This window comes from Schistocerca americana, chromosome 2 (genome assembly GCF_021461395.2).
Source record: "Schistocerca americana isolate TAMUIC-IGC-003095 chromosome 2, iqSchAmer2.1, whole genome shotgun sequence".
NCBI lineage: Eukaryota > Metazoa > Arthropoda > Insecta > Orthoptera > Acrididae > Schistocerca > Schistocerca americana.
The window spans coordinates 980,636,635-980,663,583 of NC_060120.1; the positions used below are offsets into that span (position 1 = coordinate 980,636,635).

At 48.7% G+C, this 26,949-nt stretch overlaps 15 non-coding genes and 2 pseudogenes across 15 annotated transcripts; all 17 read left to right on the forward strand.

Annotated features, from left to right (window-relative positions):
• Positions 1-800: 800 nt before the first annotated feature.
• On the forward strand, positions 801-919 carry LOC124597377. Its single transcript, XR_006978530.1, has one exon. It is a non-coding gene; the product is annotated as a 5S ribosomal RNA (ribosomal RNA).
• Positions 920-2,062: 1,143 nt separating this feature from the next.
• LOC124597388 lies at positions 2,063-2,181 on the forward strand. The gene has a single exon (XR_006978531.1). It is a non-coding gene; the product is annotated as a 5S ribosomal RNA (ribosomal RNA).
• A 1,143-nt stretch (positions 2,182-3,324) lies between these two features.
• Positions 3,325-3,443, forward strand: LOC124597355. The gene has a single exon (XR_006978524.1). It is a non-coding gene; the product is annotated as a 5S ribosomal RNA (ribosomal RNA).
• A 1,143-nt stretch (positions 3,444-4,586) lies between these two features.
• Positions 4,587-4,705, forward strand: LOC124597400. The gene has a single exon (XR_006978532.1). It is a non-coding gene; the product is annotated as a 5S ribosomal RNA (ribosomal RNA).
• Positions 4,706-5,848: 1,143 nt separating this feature from the next.
• On the forward strand, positions 5,849-5,967 carry LOC124597412. Its single transcript, XR_006978533.1, has one exon. It is a non-coding gene; the product is annotated as a 5S ribosomal RNA (ribosomal RNA).
• A 1,143-nt stretch (positions 5,968-7,110) lies between these two features.
• On the forward strand, positions 7,111-7,229 carry LOC124597423. Its single transcript, XR_006978534.1, has one exon. It is a non-coding gene; the product is annotated as a 5S ribosomal RNA (ribosomal RNA).
• Positions 7,230-8,372: 1,143 nt separating this feature from the next.
• Positions 8,373-8,491, forward strand: LOC124597434. Its single transcript, XR_006978535.1, has one exon. It is a non-coding gene; the product is annotated as a 5S ribosomal RNA (ribosomal RNA).
• Positions 8,492-9,634: 1,143 nt separating this feature from the next.
• LOC124597446 lies at positions 9,635-9,753 on the forward strand. The gene has a single exon (XR_006978536.1). It is a non-coding gene; the product is annotated as a 5S ribosomal RNA (ribosomal RNA).
• A 7,504-nt stretch (positions 9,754-17,257) lies between these two features.
• Positions 17,258-17,376, forward strand: LOC124596832 (annotated as a pseudogene).
• A 645-nt stretch (positions 17,377-18,021) lies between these two features.
• LOC124597735 lies at positions 18,022-18,140 on the forward strand (annotated as a pseudogene).
• A 1,143-nt stretch (positions 18,141-19,283) lies between these two features.
• LOC124597460 lies at positions 19,284-19,402 on the forward strand. The gene has a single exon (XR_006978538.1). It is a non-coding gene; the product is annotated as a 5S ribosomal RNA (ribosomal RNA).
• A 1,143-nt stretch (positions 19,403-20,545) lies between these two features.
• LOC124597472 lies at positions 20,546-20,664 on the forward strand. Its single transcript, XR_006978539.1, has one exon. It is a non-coding gene; the product is annotated as a 5S ribosomal RNA (ribosomal RNA).
• Positions 20,665-21,807: 1,143 nt separating this feature from the next.
• On the forward strand, positions 21,808-21,926 carry LOC124597484. Its single transcript, XR_006978541.1, has one exon. It is a non-coding gene; the product is annotated as a 5S ribosomal RNA (ribosomal RNA).
• A 1,143-nt stretch (positions 21,927-23,069) lies between these two features.
• Positions 23,070-23,188, forward strand: LOC124597496. Its single transcript, XR_006978543.1, has one exon. It is a non-coding gene; the product is annotated as a 5S ribosomal RNA (ribosomal RNA).
• Positions 23,189-24,170: 982 nt separating this feature from the next.
• LOC124597507 lies at positions 24,171-24,289 on the forward strand. Its single transcript, XR_006978544.1, has one exon. It is a non-coding gene; the product is annotated as a 5S ribosomal RNA (ribosomal RNA).
• Positions 24,290-25,432: 1,143 nt separating this feature from the next.
• Positions 25,433-25,551, forward strand: LOC124597520. The gene has a single exon (XR_006978546.1). It is a non-coding gene; the product is annotated as a 5S ribosomal RNA (ribosomal RNA).
• A 982-nt stretch (positions 25,552-26,533) lies between these two features.
• Positions 26,534-26,652, forward strand: LOC124597531. Its single transcript, XR_006978547.1, has one exon. It is a non-coding gene; the product is annotated as a 5S ribosomal RNA (ribosomal RNA).
• The last annotated feature ends 297 nt before the right edge of the window (positions 26,653-26,949 follow it).

A 26,949-nucleotide genomic window follows, 5' to 3' on the forward strand; every position in this document is an offset into this window, starting at 1 on the left:
TGTTATTATGTCGCTACCCCTGCCAGCCCAATTTTCAAACTACCTTTCTGTTGTGACAAAGATGCTTCCTTAAGCCTTTTAAACTACTGTAATGGTGCGAAAATGCAGTAATTAACTCAGTTTGAGGGAGAATGTGCTAACCAAGTTTGCCAAGAAGACTTTGAAAACGACAAAACAGTACGAATCGGCAGTTGATTTCTGAAATACGTCACCGCCTATTTTTGTGTAAAGTTCCAAATTTGATTTGTAATCACGAATTTATTCCTTAGTCGTCTCGTCACGTCTCGTCCCGCAGACGTTTGTCGTGCTTGCGCTGTCATATGGACCACGACCCGAGCGGCAGCGAGCGGCAGTCGAGCAAAGTCGGGACAAGTCGGGACGGGGACAGGGATAGGAATGGCGCGAATGCAGTGCAAACTACGCAGACACCTGGTGTGAGGCGAGGCGAGGAAGCCCACATCGCTACCAGTGGCGCCCTCCAGCACGACACTGCCACACCCCGCACAGGCCCTCCGCTGGACACCACGGACAAGATGCGTCCTCCGCTAGTGTCGAAGGCTGCACGCGCCCAGCGAATGACAGGAGGTGCAACGAGCAACAGTGCGTCTCACACACGCGGCGGTACGCCCGCTAATTCGGCCGTCGCTCGCTGGGACGCCGGGCGCGCCCCCCGCGCCGTCCTCGAGGAACTGGCTGTTGCAGAAGGAAGTGCTTTCGTCAAATGCGGCGGAAAACTAACATTTTGTGTGTTGGGAGAGAAGCCGAATGCGAATTCTGCCGTGCTCCTACCTTGCACGAGTGCCAACGGCCATACCATGATGAATACACCGGTTCTCGTCCGATCACCGAAGTTAAGCATCATTGGGCCCGGTTAGTACTTGGATGGGTGACCGCCTGGGAAACCCGGGTGCTGTTGGCTCCTTTCCTTTCTTTTTTGTTTTGTTATTATGTCGCTACCCCTGCCAGCCCAATTTTCAAACTACCTTTCTGTTGTGACAAAGATGCTTCCTTAATCCTTTTAAACTACTGTAATGGTAACAAAATGCAGTAATTAAAAAACTTAAAAAAAAGGTGCTGTTGGCTCCTTTCCTTTTTTTGTTTTGTTATTATGTCGCTACCCCTGCCAGCCCAATTTTCAAACTACCTTTCTGTTGTGACAAAGATGCTTCCTTAACCCTTTTAAACTACTGTAATGGTAACAAAATGCAGTAATTAAAAAACTTAAAAAAAAGGTGCTGTTGGCTCCTTTCCTTTTTTTGTTTTGTTATTATGTCGCTACCCCTGCCAGCCCAATTTTCAAACTACCTTTCTGTTGTGACAAAGATGCTTCCTTAAGCCTTTTAAACTACTGTAATGGTGCGAAAATGCAGTAATTAACTCAGTTTGAGGGAGAATGTGCTAACCAAGTTTGCCAAGAAGACTTTGAAAACGACAAAACAGTACGAATCGGCAGTTGATTTCTGAAATACGTCACCGCCTATTTTTGTGTAAAGTTCCAAATTTGATTTGTAATCACGAATTTATTCCTTAGTCGTCTCGTCACGTCTCGTCCCGCAGACGTTTGTCGTGCTTGCGCTGTCATATGGACCACGACCCGAGCGGCAGCGAGCGGCAGTCGAGCAAAGTCGGGACAAGTCGGGACGGGGACAGGGATAGGAATGGCGCGAATGCAGTGCAAACTACGCAGACACCTGGTGTGAGGCGAGGCGAGGAAGCCCACATCGCTACCAGTGGCGCCCTCCAGCACGACACTGCCACACCCCGCACAGGCCCTCCGCTGGACACCACGGACAAGATGCGTCCTCCGCTAGTGTCGAAGGCTGCACGCGCCCAGCGAATGACAGGAGGTGCAACGAGCAACAGTGCGTCTCACACACGCGGCGGTACGCCCGCTAATTCGGCCGTCGCTCGCTGGGACGCCGGGCGCGCCCCCCGCGCCGTCCTCGAGGAACTGGCTGTTGCAGAAGGAAGTGCTTTCGTCAAATGCGGCGGAAAACTAACATTTTGTGTGTTGGGAGAGAAGCCGAATGCGAATTCTGCCGTGCTCCTACCTTGCACGAGTGCCAACGGCCATACCATGATGAATACACCGGTTCTCGTCCGATCACCGAAGTTAAGCATCATTGGGCCCGGTTAGTACTTGGATGGGTGACCGCCTGGGAAACCCGGGTGCTGTTGGCTCCTTTCCTTTCTTTTTTGTTTTGTTATTATGTCGCTACCCCTGCCAGCCCAATTTTCAAACTACCTTTCTGTTGTGACAAAGATGCTTCCTTAATCCTTTTAAACTACTGTAATGGTAACAAAATGCAGTAATTAAAAAACTTAAAAAAAAGGTGCTGTTGGCTCCTTTCCTTTTTTTGTTTTGTTATTATGTCGCTACCCCTGCCAGCCCAATTTTCAAACTACCTTTCTGTTGTGACAAAGATGCTTCCTTAACCCTTTTAAACTACTGTAATGGTAACAAAATGCAGTAATTAAAAAACTTAAAAAAAAGGTGCTGTTGGCTCCTTTCCTTTTTTTGTTTTGTTATTATGTCGCTACCCCTGCCAGCCCAATTTTCAAACTACCTTTCTGTTGTGACAAAGATGCTTCCTTAAGCCTTTTAAACTACTGTAATGGTGCGAAAATGCAGTAATTAACTCAGTTTGAGGGAGAATGTGCTAACCAAGTTTGCCAAGAAGACTTTGAAAACGACAAAACAGTACGAATCGGCAGTTGATTTCTGAAATACGTCACCGCCTATTTTTGTGTAAAGTTCCAAATTTGATTTGTAATCACGAATTTATTCCTTAGTCGTCTCGTCACGTCTCGTCCCGCAGACGTTTGTCGTGCTTGCGCTGTCATATGGACCACGACCCGAGCGGCAGCGAGCGGCAGTCGAGCAAAGTCGGGACAAGTCGGGACGGGGACAGGGATAGGAATGGCGCGAATGCAGTGCAAACTACGCAGACACCTGGTGTGAGGCGAGGCGAGGAAGCCCACATCGCTACCAGTGGCGCCCTCCAGCACGACACTGCCACACCCCGCACAGGCCCTCCGCTGGACACCACGGACAAGATGCGTCCTCCGCTAGTGTCGAAGGCTGCACGCGCCCAGCGAATGACAGGAGGTGCAACGAGCAACAGTGCGTCTCACACACGCGGCGGTACGCCCGCTAATTCGGCCGTCGCTCGCTGGGACGCCGGGCGCGCCCCCCGCGCCGTCCTCGAGGAACTGGCTGTTGCAGAAGGAAGTGCTTTCGTCAAATGCGGCGGAAAACTAACATTTTGTGTGTTGGGAGAGAAGCCGAATGCGAATTCTGCCGTGCTCCTACCTTGCACGAGTGCCAACGGCCATAACATGATGAATACACCGGTTCTCGTCCGATCACCGAAGTTAAGCATCATTGGGCCCGGTTAGTACTTGGATGGGTGACCGCCTGGGAAACCCGGGTGCTGTTGGCTCCTTTCCTTTCTTTTTTGTTTTGTTATTATGTCGCTACCCCTGCCAGCCCAATTTTCAAACTACCTTTCTGTTGTGACAAAGATGCTTCCTTAATCCTTTTAAACTACTGTAATGGTAACAAAATGCAGTAATTAAAAAACTTAAAAAAAAGGTGCTGTTGGCTCCTTTCCTTTTTTTGTTTTGTTATTATGTCGCTACCCCTGCCAGCCCAATTTTCAAACTACCTTTCTGTTGTGACAAAGATGCTTCCTTAACCCTTTTAAACTACTGTAATGGTAACAAAATGCAGTAATTAAAAAACTTAAAAAAAAGGTGCTGTTGGCTCCTTTCCTTTTTTTGTTTTGTTATTATGTCGCTACCCCTGCCAGCCCAATTTTCAAACTACCTTTCTGTTGTGACAAAGATGCTTCCTTAAGCCTTTTAAACTACTGTAATGGTGCGAAAATGCAGTAATTAACTCAGTTTGAGGGAGAATGTGCTAACCAAGTTTGCCAAGAAGACTTTGAAAACGACAAAACAGTACGAATCGGCAGTTGATTTCTGAAATACGTCACCGCCTATTTTTGTGTAAAGTTCCAAATTTGATTTGTAATCACGAATTTATTCCTTAGTCGTCTCGTCACGTCTCGTCCCGCAGACGTTTGTCGTGCTTGCGCTGTCATATGGACCACGACCCGAGCGGCAGCGAGCGGCAGTCGAGCAAAGTCGGGACAAGTAGGGACGGGGACAGGGATAGGAATGGCGCGAATGCAGTGCAAACTACGCAGACACCTGGTGTGAGGCGAGGCGAGGAAGCCCACATCGCTACCAGTGGCGCCCTCCAGCACGACACTGCCACACCCCGCACAGGCCCTCCGCTGGACACCACGGACAAGATGCGTCCTCCGCTAGTGTCGAAGGCTGCACGCGCCCAGCGAATGACAGGAGGTGCAACGAGCAACAGTGCGTCTCACACACGCGGCGGTACGCCCGCTAATTCGGCCGTCGCTCGCTGGGACGCCGGGCGCGCCCCCCGCGCCGTCCTCGAGGAACTGGCTGTTGCAGAAGGAAGTGCTTTCGTCAAATGCGGCGGAAAACTAACAGTTTGTGTGTTGGGAGAGAAGCCGAATGCGAATTCTGCCGTGCTCCTACCTTGCACGAGTGCCAACGGCCATACCATGATGAATACACCGGTTCTCGTCCGATCACCGAAGTTAAGCATCATTGGGCCCGGTTAGTACTTGGATGGGTGACCGCCTGGGAAACCCGGGTGCTGTTGGCTCCTTTCCTTTCTTTTTTGTTTTGTTATTATGTCGCTACCCCTGCCAGCCCAATTTTCAAACTACCTTTCTGTTGTGACAAAGATGCTTCCTTAATCCTTTTAAACTACTGTAATGGTAACAAAATGCAGTAATTAAAAAACTTAAAAAAAAGGTGCTGTTGGCTCCTTTCCTTTTTTTGTTTTGTTATTATGTCGCTACCCCTGCCAGCCCAATTTTCAAACTACCTTTCTGTTGTGACAAAGATGCTTCCTTAACCCTTTTAAACTACTGTAATGGTAACAAAATGCAGTAATTAAAAAACTTAAAAAAAAGGTGCTGTTGGCTCCTTTCCTTTTTTTGTTTTGTTATTATGTCGCTACCCCTGCCAGCCCAATTTTCAAACTACCTTTCTGTTGTGACAAAGATGCTTCCTTAAGCCTTTTAAACTACTGTAATGGTGCGAAAATGCAGTAATTAACTCAGTTTGAGGGAGAATGTGCTAACCAAGTTTGCCAAGAAGACTTTGAAAACGACAAAACAGTACGAATCGGCAGTTGATTTCTGAAATACGTCACCGCCTATTTTTGTGTAAAGTTCCAAATTTGATTTGTAATCACGAATTTATTCCTTAGTCGTCTCGTCACGTCTCGTCCCGCAGACGTTTGTCGTGCTTGCGCTGTCATATGGACCACGACCCGAGCGGCAGCGAGCGGCAGTCGAGCAAAGTCGGGACAAGTCGGGACGGGGACAGGGATAGGAATGGCGCGAATGCAGTGCAAACTACGCAGACACCTGGTGTGAGGCGAGGCGAGGAAGCCCACATCGCTACCAGTGGCGCCCTCCAGCACGACACTGCCACACCCCGCACAGGCCCTCCGCTGGACACCACGGACAAGATGCGTCCTCCGCTAGTGTCGAAGGCTGCACGCGCCCAGCGAATGACAGGAGGTGCAACGAGCAACAGTGCGTCTCACACACGCGGCGGTACGCCCGCTAATTCGGCCGTCGCTCGCTGGGACGCCGGGCGCGCCCCCCGCGCCGTCCTCGAGGAACTGGCTGTTGCAGAAGGAAGTGCTTTCGTCAAATGCGGCGGAAAACTAACATTTTGTGTGTTGGGAGAGAAGCCGAATGCGAATTCTGCCGTGCTCCTACCTTGCACGAGTGCCAACGGCCATACCATGATGAATACACCGGTTCTCGTCCGATCACCGAAGTTAAGCATCATTGGGCCCGGTTAGTACTTGGATGGGTGACCGCCTGGGAAACCCGGGTGCTGTTGGCTCCTTTCCTTTCTTTTTTGTTTTGTTATTATGTCGCTACCCCTGCCAGCCCAATTTTCAAACTACCTTTCTGTTGTGACAAAGATGCTTCCTTAATCCTTTTAAACTACTGTAATGGTAACAAAATGCAGTAATTAAAAAACTTAAAAAAAAGGTGCTGTTGGCTCCTTTCCTTTTTTTGTTTTGTTATTATGTCGCTACCCCTGCCAGCCCAATTTTCAAACTACCTTTCTGTTGTGACAAAGATGCTTCCTTAACCCTTTTAAACTACTGTAATGGTAACAAAATGCAGTAATTAAAAAACTTAAAAAAAAGGTGCTGTTGGCTCCTTTCCTTTTTTTGTTTTGTTATTATGTCGCTACCCCTGCCAGCCCAATTTTCAAACTACCTTTCTGTTGTGACAAAGATGCTTCCTTAAGCCTTTTAAACTACTGTAATGGTGCGAAAATGCAGTAATTAACTCAGTTTGAGGGAGAATGTGCTAACCAAGTTTGCCAAGAAGACTTTGAAAACGACAAAACAGTACGAATCGGCAGTTGATTTCTGAAATACGTCACCGCCTATTTTTGTGTAAAGTTCCAAATTTGATTTGTAATCACGAATTTATTCCTTAGTCGTCTCGTCACGTCTCGTCCCGCAGACGTTTGTCGTGCTTGCGCTGTCATATGGACCACGACCCGAGCGGCAGCGAGCGGCAGTCGAGCAAAGTCGGGACAAGTAGGGACGGGGACAGGGATAGGAATGGCGCGAATGCAGTGCAAACTACGCAGACACCTGGTGTGAGGCGAGGCGAGGAAGCCCACATCGCTACCAGTGGCGCCCTCCAGCACGACACTGCCACACCCCGCACAGGCCCTCCGCTGGACACCACGGACAAGATGCGTCCTCCGCTAGTGTCGAAGGCTGCACGCGCCCAGCGAATGACAGGAGGTGCAACGAGCAACAGTGCGTCTCACACACGCGGCGGTACGCCCGCTAATTCGGCCGTCGCTCGCTGGGACGCCGGGCGCGCCCCCCGCGCCGTCCTCGAGGAACTGGCTGTTGCAGAAGGAAGTGCTTTCGTCAAATGCGGCGGAAAACTAACAGTTTGTGTGTTGGGAGAGAAGCCGAATGCGAATTCTGCCGTGCTCCTACCTTGCACGAGTGCCAACGGCCATACCATGATGAATACACCGGTTCTCGTCCGATCACCGAAGTTAAGCATCATTGGGCCCGGTTAGTACTTGGATGGGTGACCGCCTGGGAAACCCGGGTGCTGTTGGCTCCTTTCCTTTCTTTTTTGTTTTGTTATTATGTCGCTACCCCTGCCAGCCCAATTTTCAAACTACCTTTCTGTTGTGACAAAGATGCTTCCTTAATCCTTTTAAACTACTGTAATGGTAACAAAATGCAGTAATTAAAAAACTTAAAAAAAAGGTGCTGTTGGCTCCTTTCCTTTTTTTGTTTTGTTATTATGTCGCTACCCCTGCCAGCCCAATTTTCAAACTACCTTTCTGTTGTGACAAAGATGCTTCCTTAACCCTTTTAAACTACTGTAATGGTAACAAAATGCAGTAATTAAAAAACTTAAAAAAAAGGTGCTGTTGGCTCCTTTCCTTTTTTTGTTTTGTTATTATGTCGCTACCCCTGCCAGCCCAATTTTCAAACTACCTTTCTGTTGTGACAAAGATGCTTCCTTAAGCCTTTTAAACTACTGTAATGGTGCGAAAATGCAGTAATTAACTCAGTTTGAGGGAGAATGTGCTAACCAAGTTTGCCAAGAAGACTTTGAAAACGACAAAACAGTACGAATCGGCAGTTGATTTCTGAAATACGTCACCGCCTATTTTTGTGTAAAGTTCCAAATTTGATTTGTAATCACGAATTTATTCCTTAGTCGTCTCGTCACGTCTCGTCCCGCAGACGTTTGTCGTGCTTGCGCTGTCATATGGACCACGACCCGAGCGGCAGCGAGCGGCAGTCGAGCAAAGTCGGGACAAGTCGGGACGGGGACAGGGATAGGAATGGCGCGAATGCAGTGCAAACTACGCAGACACCTGGTGTGAGGCGAGGCGAGGAAGCCCACATCGCTACCAGTGGCGCCCTCCAGCACGACACTGCCACACCCCGCACAGGCCCTCCGCTGGACACCACGGACAAGATGCGTCCTCCGCTAGTGTCGAAGGCTGCACGCGCCCAGCGAATGACAGGAGGTGCAACGAGCAACAGTGCGTCTCACACACGCGGCGGTACGCCCGCTAATTCGGCCGTCGCTCGCTGGGACGCCGGGCGCGCCCCCCGCGCCGTCCTCGAGGAACTGGCTGTTGCAGAAGGAAGTGCTTTCGTCAAATGCGGCGGAAAACTAACATTTTGTGTGTTGGGAGAGAAGCCGAATGCGAATTCTGCCGTGCTCCTACCTTGCACGAGTGCCAACGGCCATACCATGATGAATACACCGGTTCTCGTCCGATCACCGAAGTTAAGCATCATTGGGCCCGGTTAGTACTTGGATGGGTGACCGCCTGGGAAACCCGGGTGCTGTTGGCTCCTTTCCTTTCTTTTTTGTTTTGTTATTATGTCGCTACCCCTGCCAGCCCAATTTTCAAACTACCTTTCTGTTGTGACAAAGATGCTTCCTTAATCCTTTTAAACTACTGTAATGGTAACAAAATGCAGTAATTAAAAAACTTAAAAAAAAGGTGCTGTTGGCTCCTTTCCTTTTTTTGTTTTGTTATTATGTCGCTACCCCTGCCAGCCCAATTTTCAAACTACCTTTCTGTTGTGACAAAGATGCTTCCTTAACCCTTTTAAACTACTGTAATGGTAACAAAATGCAGTAATTAAAAAACTTAAAAAAAAGGTGCTGTTGGCTCCTTTCCTTTTTTTGTTTTGTTATTATGTCGCTACCCCTGCCAGCCCAATTTTCAAACTACCTTTCTGTTGTGACAAAGATGCTTCCTTAAGCCTTTTAAACTACTGTAATGGTGCGAAAATGCAGTAATTAACTCAGTTTGAGGGAGAATGTGCTAACCAAGTTTGCCAAGAAGACTTTGAAAACGACAAAACAGTACGAATCGGCAGTTGATTTCTGAAATACGTCACCGCCTATTTTTGTGTAAAGTTCCAAATTTGATTTGTAATCACGAATTTATTCCTTAGTCGTCTCGTCACGTCTCGTCCCGCAGACGTTTGTCGTGCTTGCGCTGTCATATGGACCACGACCCGAGCGGCAGCGAGCGGCAGTCGAGCAAAGTCGGGACAAGTCGGGACGGGGACAGGGATAGGAATGGCGCGAATGCAGTGCAAACTACGCAGACACCTGGTGTGAGGCGAGGCGAGGAAGCCCACATCGCTACCAGTGGCGCCCTCCAGCACGACACTGCCACACCCCGCACAGGCCCTCCGCTGGACACCACGGACAAGATGCGTCCTCCGCTAGTGTCGAAGGCTGCACGCGCCCAGCGAATGACAGGAGGTGCAACGAGCAACAGTGCGTCTCACACACGCGGCGGTACGCCCGCTAATTCGGCCGTCGCTCGCTGGGACGCCGGGCGCGCCCCCCGCGCCGTCCTCGAGGAACTGGCTGTTGCAGAAGGAAGTGCTTTCGTCAAATGCGGCGGAAAACTAACATTTTGTGTGTTGGGAGAGAAGCCGAATGCGAATTCTGCCGTGCTCCTACCTTGCACGAGTGCCAACGGCCATACCATGATGAATACACCGGTTCTCGTCCGATCACCGAAGTTAAGCATCATTGGGCCCGGTTAGTACTTGGATGGGTGACCGCCTGGGAAACCCGGGTGCTGTTGGCTCCTTTCCTTTCTTTTTTGTTTTGTTATTATGTCGCTACCCCTGCCAGCCCAATTTTCAAACTACCTTTCTGTTGTGACAAAGATGCTTCCTTAACCCTTTTAAACTACTGTAATGGTAACAAAATGCAGTAATTAAAAAACTTAAAAAAAAGGTGCTGTTGGCTCCTTTCCTTTTTTTGTTTTGTTATTATGTCGCTACCCCTGCCAGCCCAATTTTCAAACTACCTTTCTGTTGTGACAAAGATGCTTCCTTAAGCCTTTTAAACTACTGTAATGGTGCGAAAATGCAGTAATTAACTCAGTTTGAGGGAGAATGTGCTAACCAAGTTTGCCAAGAAGACTTTGAAAACGACAAAACAGTACGAATCGGCAGTTGATTTCTGAAATACGTCACCGCCTATTTTTGTGTAAAGTTCCAAATTTGATTTGTAATCACGAATTTATTCCTTAGTCGTCTCGTCACGTCTCGTCCCGCAGACGTTTGTCGTGCTTGCGCTGTCATATGGACCACGACCCGAGCGGCAGCGAGCGGCAGTCGAGCAAAGTCGGGACAAGTCGGGACGGGGACAGGGATAGGAATGGCGCGAATGCAGTGCAAACTACGCAGACACCTGGTGTGAGGCGAGGCGAGGAAGCCCACATCGCTACCAGTGGCGCCCTCCAGCACGACACTGCCACACCCCGCACAGGCCCTCCGCTGGACACCACGGACAAGATGCGTCCTCCGCTAGTGTCGAAGGCTGCAAGCGCCCAGCCACACCTCGGCGGCGCGCGCTCCGCTCGGCCGTTGGTGTTTGTGCCAGTCGCGTGCTCGCTGTGCCACGTGGCGGCTCTTCGCCTCGCGGTTGCTGGTTTTCATCACAACTGTGAGTAGACATGGACTCTGAAGATCGCGAGAATAATATCCAGTGCGAATTCGATCGCAATGTGTCCCGCCCGACTGCTTTAGAAATTCATCATTGGTTAATCAATGACTTAAAGTTAACCGATAGTGACGTCCTTGGCTTGCAGTTAGACACGTTCCTCAATTCTCTTTTCGTAAAGCTCAGTAATTCGGAACTTTGTGACAGTATCGTGTCCGTAAATGATGGTGTGCGAAAATTTAAACATTCTGACGGCAGTGTTAGTAATGTTAATATTACAAATGCAGGTTTTGGTGTTCGTAATGTGCGGGTGTTTAACCTTCCCTTTGAGGTCAAAAACGAGACCATCTCACGTTGTCTTGGCCCCTACGGCACTGTGTTGTCGGTTGTAAAAGAGAAGTGGTCGGCTGCGTACCCTTTTCAAGTGGAAAATGGTATTCGTAGCGTTCGAATGATAGTGAGAAAGCATGTTCCGTCATTTTTGTATATGGCCGGTCATCGTGCCTTCATTACATACAGTGGACAACCACAAACTTGTTCATATTGTAACGCTACGGACCATTTTAGACAACATTGTCCGCGCCGTAGGCGTCCGGTGCAGTTGCCACTTGGCGATGACGGTGACGCACAGACAACGTGGGCGGCAGTTGCATTAGGTGCACCCCCTTCGCCTGCCCGCCGTGTTGACACCGCTGTTGCAATGGACGTAACGTCTGTCGTCCCTGTTGTTGATGTCGGTTCGGTCGGTTCGGTCGTGTCGGTCGTGCCTTCGCCAGTTGCTGTTGATGTTGCTCTTGTTACACGGTCGGACATTCCGTCCGCGTCGACAGAGACGAGTGCCGAACCCGCTCCGGTTGTTGCTTCTGATATCGTGGCGAACCCGGTGCCCTCCGACGTTGTCGTGATGGACATTGTTCCACCTGATGTCTCTCATAATGTGGCACATATACACTCCGACCCGTCCGAATCCATCCCTGTTGAACGCGTCTTTATGTCGTCCCCAAAAGTGTCTGACACATCGGTCTCAGAACCTGTCCATCAGCGTACTGCCCCCGTTGTGCTTCCTCCGGAATCGGTTCCTGCTCCTGTAGCTGCTTGCGCTCCACCAAAGGCTCCTGCACCGCAAAAACCTAGGTCGCGGCGCGACACTGCTTCCCGGCGTCGCGGCTCTGTTGATCGGGCACGTAGTGTAAGCACTTCTGTGTTTTTATCGCAACGGTCCTCTTCTGGCAGGGAGCGTAGCCCGTCTCCGGAACGTAAACCCTCTCCGCGTTCGACGCCTTCAAAGTTACAGCCGAAGGCGTCTCAAAAAACCGCGCAGCGTGTCGTTCCTGACGCTCGGCCGGCTGCCCCTTCTGGGCGCCGTCAGCAGCATTCGGTGGCCGGTAGTCAGCACGCGCGTGCGGACGAACGCCGGCAGGAAATGGTCCGCCATTTGCAGGGTGTGTTACATTCTGGGGCAACGGGCGGTGCAATGGATACCGATGTCGATCCTGCGCCTATTCCGGTCCATTCCTCGCAAAAGCGAAAAGCCGAGGAGCCTCCTGAGCCCCGCGCGCGCCCGTCTTCACAAGATCTCGCGTCGGTCCCTCCCACGCACGACGTACCTATGTCGGTGGGAAGTTCCGGTGCGCCCACGCTCACGGATGTTGCGGGTGCGTCTTCGCACGCGCAACCGTATGACTGGGGAGAGGATGTGGAGGAGGCTGACGGTACTTTCACTACCGTCTAGCTTCTTTGTTTGTTTCTTTCGTGTATGGTAGCGTACCTTCCATCTGTTGTCGCTACCGTAAATCTCAACCGTTTGGCGTCGCGTGCTAAGTACTTGAGCTTGGTGGACTTTTTACGTTTTGTCGCTGCCGACGTAGTCTTTTTGCAAGAAGTTGTGTCCGATCTTTTACAATTTGTTCCCGGCTATCAGGTGTTGTTTAACTTTGATCCGGAATGTAACTGTGGCACTGCGTTGTTAGTTAGGGCCGGCATTGCTTACACGGACGTTGCTACGATACCTAACGGGCGTGGGGTGGCCTGTACGGTCAACAACATCCGATACGTGAACGTGTACGCACCTTCCGGTGCTGAGGGGAAGCTGCAGCGTCGCGTGTTTTATAGCAGAGATATTTGTCATCTTCTTTCTGGCACCCACCTGCCAATAGTGTTGGGTGGTGATTTTAATTGTGTGTTGGCTGATAGAGACCAGGAGCCACGGCCCTACAAATGTTTAGAACTCCAAACGCTTGTCACGGAAATGAAATTGGTCGATACCTGGCGTCATTTGTATCCCGCCGAACCGGGGTTTACTTATTATTACGTGACCGGTCGGAGCCGGATCGATCGCATTTATATTTCTGGTGACAAAAAGGGTTGTGTTATCGAGTCTAAGGTGCATCCCGTTCTCTTTTCGGACCACTGTGCATATGTTTGTCGCTTCCATTCTTTGCTAGCCACAAAACCCCGTATGCGGACTATGTGGAAGTTTAATGTTTGTCATTTGTCGCATCCTGGTTTTGAACCGGTTGTTTCTCGTGTGTGGCAGCAGGCTGCGAAATATCGTGCCGTGTATCCCACTGTTCTATCGTGGTGGGTGGAATACGTGAAGCCAGCGCTCCGTAAAGCTATCTGTGAATTTAGTCGACAGCTTGCTCATTGGGAGAGGTCCACTATGCAGTTTTATGAAACTTGTCTCAATGACGCGATCCGCCTACAGCCGAACACTCCGGGTCTCAGGTGGGCGCAGATTCGGCAAATTAAAACCCGTCTTTTGGCCCTGAAGACGAAGTCGCTGAAAGGTAGTGTTGTGCGGAGTCAGGCTCCTGGTTCCTTTGACGACGAAGCGCCTTCCTTGTTTCATTATTTGCGGGAGCGCCGTCGGGCGGCGCGCCGTTACGTCACAGAACTGGAAACAGCTGATGGCGTGCGCGTCAGCACTCAGTCGGAGATTGTTGCTGAGGCACACCGGCACTTTGTCGATCTTTTTAGTGCTAAAGACAGTGACGATGTCGCCGTCTCTGATCTCCTTGCTGACGTTCCGCGGGTTCTCACAGTCACCGATCGTCTCCACCTTACTGAACCGTTCACTGTCGAGGAAGTGCGTGACGTGCTCAAACAGTGTGCGAAGAACAAATCGCCCGGCGCTGACGGCTTCCCGCCGGAATTCTATCTTCACTTTTGGTGTTTCTTTGGTCCTGTACTGACCACTATGTATAATGAAATCTTAAATGGTGTGTCGCTTCCTCCATCTTTTTTGGAAGGCGTAGTGACCCTAGCTCCAAAGACACCGACTAATCGTAAATTGTGTGACTTACGTCCCCTCACTCTCCTCAACGGTGACTACAAATTATTTACGAAATGTGTAGCGCTTCGTTTGAAAGTGATCATGCGCAAAGTGGTTAGCGAGTACCAATTCTGTGCTGTGCCACAACGCACGATTTACGACGCTGTGTTGACGTATCGCGACGCAATTGCGTATGCGACGACGCACAGACACCCTTTGGGCATTTTGTCAATCGATTTTGCTATGGCGTTCGATAGGGTGGGCCACCAATATCTACGGCGGGTGTTGCAACAATTTGGTTTCGGAGCGACCTTTATCAACATGCTCTTTAATTTGTTTACGGCGTCGTCATCACGAGTTTGCATTAATGGATGTTTTTCGGAGCCTGTTCCTGTACGATGCTCAGTGAAACAAGGATGCCCTTTATCAATGGCGTTATTTGCGATCTCTTTGGACCCTCTGTTGCGGAAATTGGCATCTTCTTGTCAGGGTTTGCGTCTTGGCGGTACCAAATACGTGTGCAGTGCATATGCCGATGATCTTGGTTTGTTGGTGTCCTCGGTCTCTGATTTCGACGTTATTCGTGCCATTCTAAACACATACGAACTTGCATCGGGCGCGAAAATTAATCCTCGTAAAACCGTCTTTCTACCGATTCATGCGGTTTCACGCGGTTTCTCGCGCCCGTGGTTTACGGTCACTCGTGAGCATAAAATTTTGGGCGTCCGATTTCGACCTAATCTTTTGCAGACGGCGGCTTCCAATTGGCGTCTTGTTCTGTATGGTATACGCGCGATGGCTCACTTGAGTGCCACTCGCACCTTGGCGCTAACACAGAGGGTCGCGCTGATCAATTCGTTCTTACTCAGCAAGGCCTGGTACTTAGCCCAACTATTTCACGTCCCGATAGAACTAGGACGTGCCATAACGCAAGCGGTCTATTGGTTTCTGTGGCGGGGGGATGTTTTTAAAGTGGCTTATCTCACGTGTACTTTGCCGCGTGACCGAGGTGGGCTTGGCCTGATCCACTTCGTGACCAAAGCATCTGCTTTACTGATTAATAGAACTTGTGTCACGATTGAGAAGAACGCCTCGCATCTCACGACTCTTTTGTTCCGTGTTTATCGTCCCTCCTCTGAGCTGGCTCCACTCGATCCGACCGGGATCCCATACCGCCTGCGTTATGTTCGGGACTTTTTCTTGCACAAGAGTTATCTCGGTGCTGACGACCTCGATCCTCGGACGAGATCAGCGCGGGGCGTGTATTCCGCTTTGCGGGGGCGGCCTGCTAGCAATAAGATGGAATTGCGTTTTCCTGAATCGGCGTGGCGGACAGTGTGGGCCAACATCCACGCCTCTTACTTGCCGCCGGACGTTAGTAGTTTGTGGTATAAGGTCGTGAATCGAGCCTTCCCCACGAACGACAAGATGTGTCGCATTCATTTGCGGCCGTCTGGCTTGTGTGATTATTGCCCCTGCGACGACACACTCGAACACCGATTTTCGTGTCCGCGATCGGCGTCGATTTGGACCATCGCCGTTAAGCTTCTTGCCCTGGTCAATCGCACGAGTCCTGCCAGCTTCTCAGTGGACGTCGCGCTGATTCCGGATTTTCGACCTTATCCGGCCACGAAACGTGCGGCTACTACGTGGCTCACTGCACATACTGTATATGCTCTCCTGCAATTGCAGCTGGCGGATGATTTTCTCTATCTTGAATATCTGTCTGCGCAGCATCGTCTTATTCACTCCCGGACTGACTATACTCAGACTTTTGCCAATTTTTTAACAATTGCTCTCAATTATGCTTTTGACAAACTGCTGTGATGACACCATTGTTTTCCCAAACAATGTCTTTTTTCTAAATATTTGATTTGTATTTTCTATGGAACGTAAAACGATACTTGGATACATGACTTAAACGGATTCCTAATACGTCACTAATTTGATGCGCAGGACTGTTTTTCTTCTGTACCAGAATCTTAGAGTGTAACTTATGCAGCATGTCGACGCAATTTTTCGTCAGTTAATAAAGTGAATTGAGCCTTTCTCAATGTTTGTTTGTTTGTTTGTGTGTGTGTGTGTGTGTGTGTGTGTGTGTGTCTACGTATCTGGTTATACCAGAATTCGCCTGTGTTTATTGGCCGCCGGGACGCTCACGCAATATTGGCGGCCCATACGTAAATAACGTATATATTAATACTTTTGTTTATGTACATTCATCTATATATGTATCTATATATAACATTTTTCTTTCCACGCTGAGTACTTTCGTGGCTTGTCTTCTAGTTCTGTCCCGAGCTTTTTGGTTTTCTTTCCGTTAGTTTCAAGCCGATTGGGGCTTGAATTGTTCCGTTGTTTTTGAGATTATCATTGCCAAAAAAAAAAAAAAAAAAAACAAAAAGAAAACACAAAATGAGAACATAACTTTTAGTTCATCTAGTGCGCCTACGTTTTGTAACCATTCGCTCACAGTGTCGAGTGATGTTTGATTGAACGCTTACGTTTCCTTTTGTGGCACACTGTACTGTTCACTCTCGTACGCAACGGGATGCGCTCGTTGCTTCATGTTTTTTTTTTTTAGTTCTGGCCTTTTAGTGGCAGTCCTTGTTAAATTTATGCACTTTTGTATTGCGGATTTGGGTTTGAAACGACTTTCTTGAATAATGTTTGATTTTAGTTTTCGTGGCAGTGATAGTCAGTGTTTTTTAATAGTGACGTTATCATCTTTTGCCTCGTGCTTGTGCTCCACTCATTTTTAATTTCTGTCGCTGTAGAACTTCACAGTGGTTTGGAGACAACACAAGCAGCGATGTTTTCTGTTGCTAAAAAAAAAAAAAAAAACAAAAAAAAATAAAAAAAAATCACCAAAAAAAAATTTAAAAAAAAAATTTGTGGTGTGCGCTTTCCTCATAGTTTTTCCGCATTCAACGATCCCCGTACACGGTAATTACACCCCGCCGTGTGCTTAAGTGTGGTTTTGTTGGTGCCACGTCTCGTTCTTTCTCGTTCGGCTTGGGTGCCGGTGTTTACCGGTTTTTCTCGTTTGCACTGTGAATGGAGTTTTCCCTTATGGTGTCCCGCACTGATTATTCTTTTTCGGTGGCTGTATAGTCTTGGTTGCTTTTGTATGTTTTGTGTTCCCTTTGGACCGTCGTCACCGCCGGTTGTTACGGCGTGAAGCCGTTTTTTATTTCTTTATTTTTGCGTATTATGGGAGGTATTCTCACGTTTTCGTTTTTCATACATTGGAGGCCCATTTCCCTTTTGTTACGAAAAAAAAAAAAGATGGATAAACCGGTAAAAAAAGTAAAAATAAAAAAAAAATGATGATTGCACCGGTTCTCGTCCGATCACCGAAGTTAAAAAAAAAAAAAAAAAAATGATGATTGCACCGGTTCTCGTCCGATCACCGAAGTTAAGCATCATTGGGCCCGGTTAGTACTTGGATGGGTGACCGCCTGGGAAACCCGGGTGCTGTTGGCTCCTTTCCTTTCTTTTTTGTTTTGTTATTATGTCGCTACCCCTGCCAGCCCAATTTTCAAACTACCTTTCTGTTGTGACAAAGATGCTTCCTTAACCCTTTTAAACTACTGTAATGGTAACAAAATGCAGTAATTAAAAAACTTAAAAAAAAGGTGCTGTTGGCTCCTTTCCTTTTTTTGTTTTGTTATTATGTCGCTACCCCTGCCAGCCCAATTTTCAAACTACCTTTCTGTTGTGACAAAGATGCTTCCTTAACCCTTTTAAACTACTGTAATGGTAACAAAATGCAGTAATTAAAAAACTTAAAAAAAAGGTGCTGTTGGCTCCTTTCCTTTTTTTGTTTTGTTATTATGTCGCTACCCCTGCCAGCCCAATTTTCAAACTACCTTTCTGTTGTGACAAAGATGCTTCCTTAACCCTTTTAAACTACTGTAATGGTAACAAAATGCAGTAATTAAAAAACTTAAAAAAAAGGTGCTGTTGGCTCCTTTCCTTTTTTTGTTTTGTTATTATGTCGCTACCCCTGCCAGCCCAATTTTCAAACTACCTTTCTGTTGTGACAAAGATGCTTCCTTAAGCCTTTTAAACTACTGTAATGGTGCGAAAATGCAGTAATTAACTCAGTTTGAGGGAAAAAAAAAAAAAAAAAAAAAAAAAAAAATGATGAATACACCGGTTCTCGTCCGATCACCGAAGTTAAGCATCATTGGGCCCGGTTAGTACTTGGATGGGTGACCGCCTGGGAAACCCGGGTGCTGTTGGCTCCTTTCCTTTCTTTTTTGTTTTGTTATTATGTCGCTACCCCTGCCAGCCCAATTTTCAAACTACCTTTCTGTTGTGACAAAGATGCTTCCTTAATCCTTTTAAACTACTGTAATGGTAACAAAATGCAGTAATTAAAAAACTTAAAAAAAAGGTGCTGTTGGCTCCTTTCCTTTTTTTGTTTTGTTATTATGTCGCTACCCCTGCCAGCCCAATTTTCAAACTACCTTTCTGTTGTGACAAAGATGCTTCCTTAACCCTTTTAAACTACTGTAATGGTAACAAAATGCAGTAATTAAAAAACTTAAAAAAAAGGTGCTGTTGGCTCCTTTCCTTTTTTTGTTTTGTTATTATGTCGCTACCCCTGCCAGCCCAATTTTCAAACTACCTTTCTGTTGTGACAAAGATGCTTCCTTAAGCCTTTTAAACTACTGTAATGGTGCGAAAATGCAGTAATTAACTCAGTTTGAGGGAGAATGTGCTAACCAAGTTTGCCAAGAAGACTTTGAAAACGACAAAACAGTACGAATCGGCAGTTGATTTCTGAAATACGTCACCGCCTATTTTTGTGTAAAGTTCCAAATTTGATTTGTAATCACGAATTTATTCCTTAGTCGTCTCGTCACGTCTCGTCCCGCAGACGTTTGTCGTGCTTGCGCTGTCATATGGACCACGACCCGAGCGGCAGCGAGCGGCAGTCGAGCAAAGTCGGGACAAGTCGGGACGGGGACAGGGATGGGAATGGCGCGAATGCAGTGCAAACTACGCAGACACCTGGTGTGAGGCGAGGCGAGGAAGCCCACATCGCTACCAGTGGCGCCCTCCAGCACGACACTGCCACACCCCGCACAGGCCCTCCGCTGGACACCACGGACAAGATGCGTCCTCCGCTAGTGTCGAAGGCTGCACGCGCCCAGCGAATGACAGGAGGTGCAACGAGCAACAGTGCGTCTCACACACGCGGCGGTACGCCCGCTAATTCGGCCGTCGCTCGCTGGGACGCCGGGCGCGCCCCCCGCGCCGTCCTCGAGGAACTGGCTGTTGCAGAAGGAAGTGCTTTCGTCAAATGCGGCGGAAAACTAACATTTTGTGTGTTGGGAGAGAAGCCGAATGCGAATTCTGCCGTGCTCCTACCTTGCACGAGTGCCAACGGCCATACCATGATGAATACACCGGTTCTCGTCCGATCACCGAAGTTAAGCATCATTGGGCCCGGTTAGTACTTGGATGGGTGACCGCCTGGGAAACCCGGGTGCTGTTGGCTCCTTTCCTTTCTTTTTTGTTTTGTTATTATGTCGCTACCCCTGCCAGCCCAATTTTCAAACTACCTTTCTGTTGTGACAAAGATGCTTCCTTAATCCTTTTAAACTACTGTAATGGTAACAAAATGCAGTAATTAAAAAACTTAAAAAAAAGGTGCTGTTGGCTCCTTTCCTTTTTTTGTTTTGTTATTATGTCGCTACCCCTGCCAGCCCAATTTTCAAACTACCTTTCTGTTGTGACAAAGATGCTTCCTTAACCCTTTTAAACTACTGTAATGGTAACAAAATGCAGTAATTAAAAAACTTAAAAAAAAGGTGCTGTTGGCTCCTTTCCTTTTTTTGTTTTGTTATTATGTCGCTACCCCTGCCAGCCCAATTTTCAAACTACCTTTCTGTTGTGACAAAGATGCTTCCTTAAGCCTTTTAAACTACTGTAATGGTGCGAAAATGCAGTAATTAACTCAGTTTGAGGGAGAATGTGCTAACCAAGTTTGCCAAGAAGACTTTGAAAACGACAAAACAGTACGAATCGGCAGTTGATTTCTGAAATACGTCACCGCCTATTTTTGTGTAAAGTTCCAAATTTGATTTGTAATCACGAATTTATTCCTTAGTCGTCTCGTCACGTCTCGTCCCGCAGACGTTTGTCGTGCTTGCGCTGTCATATGGACCACGACCCGAGCGGCAGCGAGCGGCAGTCGAGCAAAGTCGGGACAAGTCGGGACGGGGACAGGGATAGGAATGGCGCGAATGCAGTGCAAACTACGCAGACACCTGGTGTGAGGCGAGGCGAGGAAGCCCACATCGCTACCAGTGGCGCCCTCCAGCACGACACTGCCACACCCCGCACAGGCCCTCCGCTGGACACCACGGACAAGATGCGTCCTCCGCTAGTGTCGAAGGCTGCACGCGCCCAGCGAATGACAGGAGGTGCAACGAGCAACAGTGCGTCTCACACACGCGGCGGTACGCCCGCTAATTCGGCCGTCGCTCGCTGGGACGCCGGGCGCGCCCCCCGCGCCGTCCTCGAGGAACTGGCTGTTGCAGAAGGAAGTGCTTTCGTCAAATGCGGCGGAAAACTAACATTTTGTGTGTTGGGAGAGAAGCCGAATGCGAATTCTGCCGTGCTCCTACCTTGCACGAGTGCCAACGGCCATACCATGATGAATACACCGGTTCTCGTCCGATCACCGAAGTTAAGCATCATTGGGCCCGGTTAGTACTTGGATGGGTGACCGCCTGGGAAACCCGGGTGCTGTTGGCTCCTTTCCTTTCTTTTTTGTTTTGTTATTATGTCGCTACCCCTGCCAGCCCAATTTTCAAACTACCTTTCTGTTGTGACAAAGATGCTTCCTTAATCCTTTTAAACTACTGTAATGGTAACAAAATGCAGTAATTAAAAAACTTAAAAAAAAGGTGCTGTTGGCTCCTTTCCTTTTTTTGTTTTGTTATTATGTCGCTACCCCTGCCAGCCCAATTTTCAAACTACCTTTCTGTTGTGACAAAGATGCTTCCTTAACCCTTTTAAACTACTGTAATGGTAACAAAATGCAGTAATTAAAAAACTTTAAAAAAAGGTGCTGTTGGCTCCTTTCCTTTTTTTGTTTTGTTATTATGTCGCTACCCCTGCCAGCCCAATTTTCAAACTACCTTTCTGTTGTGACAAAGATGCTTCCTTAAGCCTTTTAAACTACTGTAATGGTGCGAAAATGCAGTAATTAACTCAGTTTGAGGGAGAATGTGCTAACCAAGTTTGCCAAGAAGACTTTGAAAACGACAAAACAGTACGAATCGGCAGTTGATTTCTGAAATACGTCACCGCCTATTTTTGTGTAAAGTTCCAAATTTGATTTGTAATCACGAATTTATTCCTTAGTCGTCTCGTCACGTCTCGTCCCGCAGACGTTTGTCGTGCTTGCGCTGTCATATGGACCACGACCCGAGCGGCAGCGAGCGGCAGTCGAGCAAAGTCGGGACAAGTAGGGACGGGGACAGGGATAGGAATGGCGCGAATGCAGTGCAAACTACGCAGACACCTGGTGTGAGGCGAGGCGAGGAAGCCCACATCGCTACCAGTGGCGCCCTCCAGCACGACACTGCCACACCCCGCACAGGCCCTCCGCTGGACACCACGGACAAGATGCGTCCTCCGCTAGTGTCGAAGGCTGCACGCGCCCAGCGAATGACAGGAGGTGCAACGAGCAACAGTGCGTCTCACACACGCGGCGGTACGCCCGCTAATTCGGCCGTCGCTCGCTGGGACGCCGGGCGCGCCCCCCGCGCCGTCCTCGAGGAACTGGCTGTTGCAGAAGGAAGTGCTTTCGTCAAATGCGGCGGAAAACTAACATTTTGTGTGTTGGGAGAGAAGCCGAATGCGAATTCTGCCGTGCTCCTACCTTGCACGAGTGCCAACGGCCATACCATGATGAATACACCGGTTCTCGTCCGATCACCGAAGTTAAGCATCATTGGGCCCGGTTAGTACTTGGATGGGTGACCGCCTGGGAAACCCGGGTGCTGTTGGCTCCTTTCCTTTCTTTTTTGTTTTGTTATTATGTCGCTACCCCTGCCAGCCCAATTTTCAAACTACCTTTCTGTTGTGACAAAGATGCTTCCTTAATCCTTTTAAACTACTGTAATGGTAACAAAATGCAGTAATTAAAAAACTTAAAAAAAAGGTGCTGTTGGCTCCTTTCCTTTTTTTGTTTTGTTATTATGTCGCTACCCCTGCCAGCCCAATTTTCAAACTACCTTTCTGTTGTGACAAAGATGCTTCCTTAACCCTTTTAAACTACTGTAATGGTAACAAAATGCAGTAATTAAAAAACTTTAAAAAAAGGTGCTGTTGGCTCCTTTCCTTTTTTTGTTTTGTTATTATGTCGCTACCCCTGCCAGCCCAATTTTCAAACTACCTTTCTGTTGTGACAAAGATGCTTCCTTAAGCCTTTTAAACTACTGTAATGGTGCGAAAATGCAGTAATTAACTCAGTTTGAGGGAGAATGTGCTAACCAAGTTTGCCAAGAAGACTTTGAAAACGACAAAACAGTACGAATCGGCAGTTGATTTCTGAAATACGTCACCGCCTATTTTTGTGTAAAGTTCCAAATTTGATTTGTAATCACGAATTTATTCCTTAGTCGTCTCGTCACGTCTCGTCCCGCAGACGTTTGTCGTGCTTGCGCTGTCATATGGACCACGACCCGAGCGGCAGCGAGCGGCAGTCGAGCAAAGTCGGGACAAGTCGGGACGGGGACAGGGATAGGAATGGCGCGAATGCAGTGCAAACTACGCAGACACCTGGTGTGAGGCGAGGCGAGGAAGCCCACATCGCTACCAGTGGCGCCCTCCAGCACGACACTGCCACACCCCGCACAGGCCCTCCGCTGGACACCACGGACAAGATGCGTCCTCCGCTAGTGTCGAAGGCTGCACGCGCCCAGCGAATGACAGGAGGTGCAACGAGCAACAGTGCGTCTCACACACGCGGCGGTACGCCCGCTAATTCGGCCGTCGCTCGCTGGGACGCCGGGCGCGCCCCCCGCGCCGTCCTCGAGGAACTGGCTGTTGCAGAAGGAAGTGCTTTCGTCAAATGCGGCGGAAAACTAACATTTTGTGTGTTGGGAGAGAAGCCGAATGCGAATTCTGCCGTGCTCCTACCTTGCACGAGTGCCAACGGCCATACCATGATGAATACACCGGTTCTCGTCCGATCACCGAAGTTAAGCATCATTGGGCCCGGTTAGTACTTGGATGGGTGACCGCCTGGGAAACCCGGGTGCTGTTGGCTCCTTTCCTTTCTTTTTTGTTTTGTTATTATGTCGCTACCCCTGCCAGCCCAATTTTCAAACTACCTTTCTGTTGTGACAAAGATGCTTCCTTAACCCTTTTAAACTACTGTAATGGTAACAAAATGCAGTAATTAAAAAACTTAAAAAAAAGGTGCTGTTGGCTCCTTTCCTTTTTTTGTTTTGTTATTATGTCGCTACCCCTGCCAGCCCAATTTTCAAACTACCTTTCTGTTGTGACAAAGATGCTTCCTTAAGCCTTTTAAACTACTGTAATGGTGCGAAAATGCAGTAATTAACTCAGTTTGAGGGAGAATGTGCTAACCAAGTTTGCCAAGAAGACTTTGAAAACGACAAAACAGTACGAATCGGCAGTTGATTTCTGAAATACGTCACCGCCTATTTTTGTGTAAAGTTCCAAATTTGATTTGTAATCACGAATTTATTCCTTAGTCGTCTCGTCACGTCTCGTCCCGCAGACGTTTGTCGTGCTTGCGCTGTCATATGGACCACGACCCGAGCGGCAGCGAGCGGCAGTCGAGCAAAGTCGGGACAAGTCGGGACGGGGACAGGGATAGGAATGGCGCGAATGCAGTGCAAACTACGCAGACACCTGGTGTGAGGCGAGGCGAGGAAGCCCACATCGCTACCAGTGGCGCCCTCCAGCACGACACTGCCACACCCCGCACAGGCCCTCCGCTGGACACCACGGACAAGATGCGTCCTCCGCTAGTGTCGAAGGCTGCACGCGCCCAGCGAATGACAGGAGGTGCAACGAGCAACAGTGCGTCTCACACACGCGGCGGTACGCCCGCTAATTCGGCCGTCGCTCGCTGGGACGCCGGGCGCGCCCCCCGCGCCGTCCTCGAGGAACTGGCTGTTGCAGAAGGAAGTGCTTTCGTCAAATGCGGCGGAAAACTAACATTTTGTGTGTTGGGAGAGAAGCCGAATGCGAATTCTGCCGTGCTCCTACCTTGCACGAGTGCCAACGGCCATACCATGATGAATACACCGGTTCTCGTCCGATCACCGAAGTTAAGCATCATTGGGCCCGGTTAGTACTTGGATGGGTGACCGCCTGGGAAACCCGGGTGCTGTTGGCTCCTTTCCTTTCTTTTTTGTTTTGTTATTATGTCGCTACCCCTGCCAGCCCAATTTTCAAACTACCTTTCTGTTGTGACAAAGATGCTTCCTTAATCCTTTTAAACTACTGTAATGGTAACAAAATGCAGTAATTAAAAAACTTAAAAAAAAGGTGCTGTTGGCTCCTTTCCTTTTTTTGTTTTGTTATTATGTCGCTACCCCTGCCAGCCCAATTTTCAAACTACCTTTCTGTTGTGACAAAGATGCTTCCTTAACCCTTTTAAACTACTGTAATGGTAACAAAATGCAGTAATTAAAAAACTTAAAAAAAAGGTGCTGTTGGCTCCTTTCCTTTTTTTGTTTTGTTATTATGTCGCTACCCCTGCCAGCCCAATTTTCAAACTACCTTTCTGTTGTGACAAAGATGCTTCCTTAAGCCTTTTAAACTACTGTAATGGTGCGAAAATGCAGTAATTAACTCAGTTTGAGGGAGAATGTGCTAACCAAGTTTGCCAAGAAGACTTTGAAAACGACAAAACAGTACGAATCGGCAGTTGATTTCTGAAATACGTCACCGCCTATTTTTGTGTAAAGTTCCAAATTTGATTTGTAATCACGAATTTATTCCTTAGTCGTCTCGTCACGTCTCGTCCCGCAGACGTTTGTCGTGCTTGCGCTGTCATATGGACCACGACCCGAGCGGCAGCGAGCGGCAGTCGAGCAAAGTCGGGACAAGTCGGGACGGGGACAGGGATAGGAATGGCGCGAATGCAGTGCAAACTACGCAGACACCTGGTGTGAGGCGAGGCGAGGAAGCCCACATCGCTACCAGTGGCGCCCTCCAGCACGACACTGCCACACCCCGCACAGGCCCTCCGCTGGACACCACGGACAAGATGCGTCCTCCGCTAGTGTCGAAGGCTGCACGCGCCCAGCGAATGACAGGAGGTGCAACGAGCAACAGTGCGTCTCACACACGCGGCGGTACGCCCGCTAATTCGGCCGTCGCTCGCTGGGACGCCGGGCGCGCCCCCCGCGCCGTCCTCGAGGAACTGGCTGTTGCAGAAGGAAGTGCTTTCGTCAAATGCGGCGGAAAACTAACATTTTGTGTGTTGGGAGAGAAGCCGAATGCGAATTCTGCCGTGCTCCTACCTTGCACGAGTGCCAACGGCCATACCATGATGAATACACCGGTTCTCGTCCGATCACCGAAGTTAAGCATCATTGGGCCCGGTTAGTACTTGGATGGGTGACCGCCTGGGAAACCCGGGTGCTGTTGGCTCCTTTCCTTTCTTTTTTGTTTTGTTATTATGTCGCTACCCCTGCCAGCCCAATTTTCAAACTACCTTTCTGTTGTGACAAAGATGCTTCCTTAACCCTTTTAAACTACTGTAATGGTAACAAAATGCAGTAATTAAAAAACTTAAAAAAAAGGTGCTGTTGGCTCCTTTCCTTTTTTTGTTTTGTTATTATGTCGCTACCCCTGCCAGCCCAATTTTCAAACTACCTTTCTGTTGTGACAAAGATGCTTCCTTAAGCCTTTTAAACTACTGTAATGGTGCGAAAATGCAGTAATTAACTCAGTTTGAGGGAGAATGTGCTAACCAAGTTTGCCAAGAAGACTTTGAAAACGACAAAACAGTACGAATCGGCAGTTGATTTCTGAAATACGTCACCGCCTATTTTTGTGTAAAGTTCCAAATTTGATTTGTAATCACGAATTTATTCCTTAGTCGTCTCGTCACGTCTCGTCCCGCAGACGTTTGTCGTGCTTGCGCTGTCATATGGACCACGACCCGAGCGGCAGCGAGCGGCAGTCGAGCAAAGTCGGGACAAGTCGGGACGGGGACAGGGATAGGAATGGCGCGAATGCAGTGCAAACTACGCAGACACCTGGTGTGAGGCGAGGCGAGGAAGCCCACATCGCTACCAGTGGCGCCCTCCAGCACGACACTGCCACACCCCGCACAGGCCCTCCGCTGGACACCACGGACAAGATGCGTCCTCCGCTAGTGTCGAAGGCTGCACGCGCCCAGCGAATGACAGGAGGTGCAACGAGCAACAGTGCGTCTCACACACGCGGCGGTACGCCCGCTAATTCGGCCGTCGCTCGCTGGGACGCCGGGCGCGCCCCCCGCGCCGTCCTCGAGGAACTGGCTGTTGCAGAAGGAAGTGCTTTCGTCAAATGCGGCGGAAAACTAACATTTTGTGTGTTGGGAGAGAAGCCGAATGCGAATTCTGCCGTGCTCCTACCTTGCACGAGTGCCAACGGCCATACCATGATGAATACACCGGTTCTCGTCCGATCACCGAAGTTAAGCATCATTGGGCCCGGTTAGTACTTGGATGGGTGACCGCCTGGGAAACCCGGGTGCTGTTGGCTCCTTTCCTTTCTTTTTTGTTTTGTTATTATGTCGCTACCCCTGCCAGCCCAATTTTCAAACTACCTTTCTGTTGTGACAAAGATGCTTCCTTAATCCTTTTAAACTACTGTAATGGTAACAAAATGCAGTAATTAAAAAACTTAAAAAAAAGGTGCTGTTGGCTCCTTTCCTTTTTTTGTTTTGTTATTATGTCGCTACCCCTGCCAGCCCAATTTTCAAACTACCTTTCTGTTGTGACAAAGATGCTTCCTTAACCCTTTTAAACTACTGTAATGGTAACAAAATGCAGTAATTAA